Source organism: Triticum dicoccoides, chromosome 7B (assembly GCF_002162155.2).
Source record: "Triticum dicoccoides isolate Atlit2015 ecotype Zavitan chromosome 7B, WEW_v2.0, whole genome shotgun sequence".
NCBI classification, from domain to species: domain Eukaryota; kingdom Viridiplantae; phylum Streptophyta; class Magnoliopsida; order Poales; family Poaceae; genus Triticum; species Triticum dicoccoides.
Genome location: NC_041393.1, coordinates 686,765,566 through 686,773,698, shown reverse-complemented (window position 1 = coordinate 686,773,698; position 8,133 = coordinate 686,765,566).

Sequence of the window (8,133 nt, the reverse complement as noted above, 5' to 3'; positions counted from 1 at the left end):
TATAAAAGGAGGCCCATGTGCAACGTAGGGGGGGTTCGAAGCCAGAAACGCACTCACGCTCGGTCTCGTTAGCAGCTAGTGTGTACGGTAGCACTCAGCGCTCCCGAGCAAGAACTCAATACACTCAAACATGCAGCAGTAGGAGTGTTATCTCTCCGGAGAGCTCCGAAGCTGGGTAAACCGCTCGTCTGCTTCGCCTCGATCCGCTCTTCATGCGACCTCCGCCCCCCGCCGAACCGAAAGGGGCCCGGTCCTCCGGTCCCCATAGGTGTTCGTGGATCAGCTTCCCCGACAAATGTTGCCTAACATGTTCATCACATTTTTTTCTTTATAGCATGGACATATGGAATTTTATATGATTCAAAGCAATAGTCTAGTTTTGACATGAAGACTTTAATACTCAAGAATATCAACAAGCAACCATGACTTTCAAAATATCAACACTAAAGCAAGTTATCCCTAGCCCATCATGCTCAATAATTGATCCATTCATGAAACACACTCGAATATTAGCTACACCAAATGCTCAAATACGATCGTAGTGCTTCTTAGTTGGTGCTTTATAAGAGAAGATGGAGACTCAAATTCAAAATAAAAATTGCATAAGTAAAAGAAAGGCCCTTTGCGGAGGGAAGTAGGTATTTGTAGAGGTGCCAGAGCTCAAAGCTTAAATTGAGAGATAAAATATTATTTTTGAGAGGCATACTTTTCCTACCAACGAAAACGACTTGGAGAATCCCAACACTTTCCATTGTAGATACATCATAGGTGGTTCCCAAACAGAAAATAAAGTTTATTCCTTTTTCCACCATAACTTTCAGTTTCCATGGCTAGTCGTATCCACAGGTGCCTTCCATACCAACACTTTCTAAGGAATTTATTATTTTACAACATAAAGTAAATGCATTTATTCATTTCGGGACTGGGCATCCCTAGTACCTTTGATGTACTCTCGTGCAATGACAAGTGAATAAACACTCATCGTGAGAATAACACATCTAGCATGGAAAATATTGGCTACCCTTTACCACCTCGCGAGTAGTACAGCACACAAAAGAGAAATTTATTTTGAATATTAGAGATGGCACATGAAAATTTGCTTAGAATGGCATGGAAATACCGCATATAGGTAGATATAGTGGACTCATATGGCTAAACTGGTTTAAAGGGTTTTGGATGCACAAGTAGTGATCATACTTAGTGCAAAATGAAGGCTAGCAAAAAGATTGAGGAGCGACCAACCAAAAAGCGAAAAATCTCGTACCCAAGTATTAAGAATAAGTAACACTGAAAAATGCACCATAAGTAGGATATAAATTTCATTGCATGACTATTGACTTACGTGCTTGCATAGGGAATCACAAACCTTAACATCAATATTCCTACTAAAGCACAATTACTCATCAACATGACTCACATATCATATCGTCATATCTCAAAACCATTACTAAGAATCAAGTTTATTTTATCCAATGATCTTCATGAAAGTTTTTATTATATCCTCCTTGGATATCTATCACTTTGGGACTATTTTCATATGTTGCTTTTGATAAGCTCAAACAAATATAAGTGAAGATCCTAAGCTTAAAAAGTTTTCTTTCTCTAAAAATAATATAAATGGAGCAAGAGAGAATTTCTTAAAAATTTACTAACTCCCAAATAAATCTAAGCGAAGCATGAGAGCATGTCTTCAAAATTAGCAAAGCACGCCGTGCTTAAAAGGATATAAGTGAAATACTAGAGCAAGTCCATGGCTCTAAAGATTTAAGTGAAGCATATGAGCAAGCAATGCATAATTTTTGGCTCTCTTAAAAGGGTGTGTCCAGCAAGGATTCAACACTTAAAACACAAAGCAAAACAAGAAAAGACTCATATCATACAAGACGCTCCAAGCAAAACTCATATCATGTGACGAATAAAAATATAGTTTCAAGTAAAATACTGATGGTCGTTAGAAAAAAGCGGGGATGCCATTCGGGGGCATCCCCAAGCTTAGTTGCTTGCTACTTCTTTAATATTATCTTGGGGTGCCTCGGGCATCCCCAAGCTTAGCATTTTGCTTATCCTTATTCCTTCATCCATCGTAAGATAACCCAAAACTTGGAAACTTCAATCACACAAAACTCAAACAAAACCTTCATGAGATCCGTTCGTATAAAAACCAAACCACTACTATAAGTACTGTAAAAACATATCATTATTTTGTTTTCGCATTATATCTACTGTATTCCAACTTTTCTATGGAAAAAACTCATCAAAGAAAACCATAGAATCATTAAACAAGCACACAACGCAAAGAAAACAGAATCTGTCAAAAACAGAACAGTCTGTAGCAATCTGAGAATTTCGAATACTTATGAGACTCCAAAAATTATGAAATAAACTGGTGGACGTGAAGACTTTCTCTATTAATCCTCTACAAAAATAATCAACTTAAAATCACTCTTTTGTAAAAAATGACAACAAATCTCGTGAGCGCAAAAGTTTCTGTTTTTCAGCAAGATCAAATAAACTTTCACCCAAGTCTTCCCAAAGGCAATGCTTGGTAGAAACACTAATTAAAACACAAAAACACAATCATAATTGTGCTAACACTCAATAATATAAAGTTAAAAGCAAAAATAAATTCTATTCATTGGGTTGCCTCCCAACAAGCGCTATCGTTTTACACCCCTAGCTAGGCATAACGCGTGAGATCTAAGTTTTGTCATCTTTGGTTCTAGATCCATAAGATGACTTCATGATTGATTCATATGGTGGCCTAATTCTTATTCTAGGGAAGTGTTCCATTCTCTTCCTTAGTGGAAATTGAAATTTAATATTGCCTTCTTTCATATCAATCACGACACTGATAGTACGCAAAAATGGTCTACCAAGAATAATTGGACAAGACGGATTGCAATCAATATCAAGAACAATAAAATTTGTGGGCACATAATTCCTATTTGCAAGAATAAGAACATCATTAATTCTTCCCATAGGCTTTTTAATAGTAGAATCTGCTAAGTGCAAATTTAAAGAGCATTCTTCAATATCGATAAGACCAAGCACATCACATAAAGATTTCGGAATTGTAGAAACGCTAGCACCCAAGTCACATAAAGCAAAACACTCAAAATTTTTATTCTTGACTTTGATAGTAGGTTCCCATTCATCATGTAATTTACTAGCAATTGAAACTTCTAATTCCAATTTTTCTTCAAAAGATTTCATCATAGCGTCAACGATATGTTTAGTAAAAGCTTTAGTTTGTTCATAAGCATGGGGTGAATTTATCATGGATTGCAACAAAGAAATGCAATCAATCAAAGAGCAACTATCATAATTAAAGTCTTCGTAATCCAAAATAGTGGGCACATCACTAGTTAAAGTCTTGACCTCTTCAAACCCACTTCTATCAATTTTTTCAACAATATTTTCACCCTCCAAATCATAGGGACACCTTCTAACTGAAGTTGACTCTTCTCCTGTCTTTTTTTCATCAATCTTAAATTTACTAAATAGTGAATCAATAGAATAAACACCAATCACTTTAAATCTTCATTACTTTTATGATAGTAATCACTTGAAAACGCTTTTTCTAAAAATTCTCTTTTAGCTCTAAGCATAGCAGTTCTTTTTTTACTTTAATCCATAGAAACATAAAGAGCTTTAATTGATTCTTATACTTTAGGCAAAAAAATTCATCTTGAGAGTTTCTACCTCATGAGAAATTCTATCAACACTTCTAGACAAATCATTAATTTTATTCAACTTTTCTTCTATCGAAGTGTTGAAAGCCTTTTGTGTATTGATAAATTCTTTAATATTGTTCTCAAGATCGGAGGTGTTCCTTTTATTATTGTAAGTGGGATTACCATAGGAATTACCATAATTATTAGAGGAATTACTAGGAAAAGGCCTAGGATTAAAATTACCTCTATAAGCATTGTTATTGAAATTATTTCGCGAGACAAAATTCACATCTATGGCATCACTATTTTGCTCAATCAAAGTAGACAAAGGCACATCATTAAAATCAATAGGATAACTTTTATTAACAACCATATTCATAAGAGCATCAACTTTTTCACTCAAAGAATTTATTTCTTCTGTCGAATTCACTTTTTTACTAGTAGGAGCTCTTTTAGTATGCCATTGCGAGTAATTTGACATAATATTATCTAGCAATTTAGTAGCTTCACCCATAGTAATTTCCATAAAGGTACCCCCCGCGGCGGAATCTAAAAGATTACGAGAAACAAAATTCAATCCCGCATAAAAAAATTGTCTGATCATCCAAAGATTTAACCCATGAGTTGGGCAATTCCTTAGCATCAATTTCATCCTTTCCCAAGATTGGGAAACATGCTCATGTTCAAGTTGCTTGAAATTCATGATCTGGGTTCCAAGGGAAATAATTGTTGCAGGTGGAAAATAATTGGTGATAAAAGCATCTTTGCATTTGTTCCAAGAATCGATACTACTGTGAGGCAAAGAAGAAAACCAAATTTTTGCACAATCTCGCAAAGAAAACGGAATAATTTCAACTTCACAACATCATTGTCCACATATTTTTTCTTTTGCATATCGCACAATTCCACGAATGTGTTAAGATGGGACGCGGCATCCTCATTAGGAGTACCGACAAATTGACCTTTCATGACAAGATTCAACAAAGCAGTATTAATATCACAAGACTCCGCACTAGTGGCGGGAGAGCAATCAGAGTGCTAATAAAATCATTGTTGTTTGTATTTGAGAAATCAAACAACTTGGTGTTCTCTTGATTCATGATGACCACGCAACAAGATTGCACTCAAAAACAGATCTGACGAGAAAACGGTGAACGAAAAAGAGGGTGAATAAAAAGGCAAATTTGTGAAGTGGGGGAGAGGAAAACGAGAGGCAAATGGGATAATGTAAATTGCAAGGAGATGAGATTTGTGATTAGGAACCTGGTTGATGTTGAAGATCCTCCCCGGCAACGGCGCCAGAAATTCCTTTTGATGTCTGCTAGAACTACGTCGGTATTTCCCCAAAGAGGAAGGGATGATGTAGTATAGTGATGGTTGGTGTTTCCTTCAGTGATGTGACCAAGGTTATCGAACCAGTAGGAGAACCTCCTCACACCACGTAAACAGCACCTGCACACAAATAACCAATACTCGCAACCCAAGGTGTTAAAGTGGTTGTCAATCCCTTCTGGGTATGTTGCCTCAAGATAGGCAGATAACATGAGATAAAAGTTGTAGATTGGATAAACAGATCGCGGAAACAATAAATTGCAGCAAGGTATTTTTGTATTTTTGGTTTAATAGATCTGAATATAAATGCAAGGGAAAATAGATCGCAAACGCAAATATGATGAAAAGAGACCCGGGGCCGTTGGTTTCACTGGTGGATTCTCTCGAGAAAAATAGAAAACAGTGGGGGAAAATTAATGTTGGGGAATTGATAGAACTTCAAATAATCATGACGATATCCAGGCAATGATCATTATATAGGCATCACGTCCAAGATTAGTAGACCAACTCCTGCCTGCATCTACTACTATTACTCCACACATCGACCGCTATCCAGCATGCATCTAGTGTATTAAGTTCATGAGAAAACGGAGTAATGTAATAAGAACAATGACATGATGTAGACGAGATCTGTTTATCTATATTGCAGCAGATATAGATCTCATCTTGTTATCCTTAGTAGAAATGATACATACATGTTGGTTCCCTTTCTGTTACTGGGATCAAGCACCGTAAGATCGAACCCACTACAAAGCACCTCTTCCAATTGCAAGATAAATAGATCAAGTTGGCCAAACAAAACCCAAATATCGGAGAAGAAATACGAGGCTATAAGAAATCATGCATATAAGAGATCAAAGAAGACTCAAATAACTTTCATGGATAAAAACATAGATCTGATCATAAACTCAAAGTTTATCGGATCCCAGCAAACACACCGCCAAAAGACTTACATCATATGGATCTCCAAGAGACCATTGTATTGATAATCAAGAGAGAGAGGAAGCCATCTAGCTACTCACTATGGACCAATAGGCCTCCTGGCGCGCCCTGGTGGGTGTTGCTCCCCTCGAGCAGCCCCTCAAGTGCTTCCTTGGCCCACTTGCATTCTTCTGGCCCAAAAAAATCCTCCATGAGTTGCATTGCGTTTGGCCTCCGTTTGATATTGACTTCCTGTGATGTAAAAAATGATGCAGAAAACAGCAACTAGCACTGGGCACTATGTCAATAGGTTAGTACAAAAAATGATATAAAATGACTATAAAATTATTGTAAAACATCCAAGAATGATAATATAACAGCATGGTATAATCAAAAATTATAGATACGTTGGAGATGTATCAATGGCACACTGAACTATCAAGTAGTCATCAACACATGTCTGTCAGGCATTCACAATGTCTGTAGTTGCCGGCGCAGGGGGTACACCTAGCGTTGCTTCCAGGACATAATTCTTCTGTGCAGCAATGAGGATAATCCTCAAGTTACGGACCCTGTCCGTGTAATTGCTACCATCATCTTTCAACTTAGCTTTCTCTAGGAACACATTAAAATTCAAAGGAATGGTAGCACGGGCCATTGATCTACAACAACATAGACATGCAAAAACTATCAGGACTAAGTTCATGATAAATGAAAGTTAAATTAATCATATTAGTTAAGAACTCCCACTTAGATAGACATCCCTCTATTCATATAAATGATCACGTGATCCACATCAACTAAACCATGTCTGATCATCACGTGAGATGGAGTAGTTTTCAATGGTGAACATCACTATGTTGATCATATCTACTATATGATTCATGTTCGAATTTTTGGTCTCAGTGATCCGAGGCCATATCTACATATGCTAGGCTCGTCAAGTTTAACCCGAGTATTCTGCACGTGCAAAACTGGCTTGCACCCATTGTATGTGAACATAGAGCTTATCACACCCGATCATCACGTGGTGTCTCAGCACGACGAACTGTAGCAACGGTGCATACGCAGGGAGAACACTTGTACCTTGAAATTTAGTAAGGGGTCATCTTATAATGCTACCGCCGTACTAAGCAAAATAAGATGCATAAAAGATAAACATCACATGCAATCGAAATATGTGACATGATATGGCCATCATCGTCTTGTGCTCATGATCTCCATCACCGAAGCATCGTCATGATCTAGATCATCACCGGCACGACACCTTGATCTCCATCGTAGCATCGTTGTCGTCTTGCCAACTATTGCTTCTACGTCTATCGCTACCGCTTAGTGATAAAGTAAAGCATTGACATGGCAATTGCATTGCATACAATAAAGCGACAACCATATGGCTCCTGCCAGTTGCCGATAACTCTGTTACAAAACATGATCATCTCATACGACAATTTTATATCACATCATGTATTGACCATATCACATCACAGCAAGCCCTGCAAAAACAAGTTAGACGTCCTCTACTTTGTTGTTGCAAATTTTATGTGGCTGCTACGGGCTTCTAGCAAGAACCGTTCTTATCTACGCATCAAAACCACAACGATTTTTCGTCAAGTGTGTTGTTTTAACCTTCAACAAGGACCGACTGTAGTCAAACTCGATTCAACTAAAGTTGGAGAAATAGACACCCCGAAGCCACCTATGTGCAAAGCACGTCGGTAGAACCAGTCTCATGAGTGCTCTCATGTAATGTCGGTCCGGGGCGCTTCTTCCAAAAATACCGCCGAATCAAAGTAAGACGTCGGTGGTAAGCAGTATGACTATTATCGCCCACAACTCTTTGTGTTCTACTCGTGCATATCACATCTATGCATAGACCTGGCTCGGAGGCCACTGTTGGGGAACGTAGTATTTCAAAAAAAATCCTACAATCACAAAAGATCTATCTAGGAGATGCATAGCAACGAGAGGGGAGAGTGTGTACACGTACCCTCATAGACCGAAAGCGGAAGCGTTTAGTAACACGGTTGATGTAGTCAAACGTCTCACTACTAGGGAAAAGCCTATACACATAATCTTACCAGCAGCGCTCCCTAAATACCACGCTACTGCTATTTAGCAGCAGCGCGTGTTACAGAAACGCGCTGCTGATAGGAAAATAGCAGTAGTGCGTCCAACACAAACCGCGCTACTGCTATAATTGCCA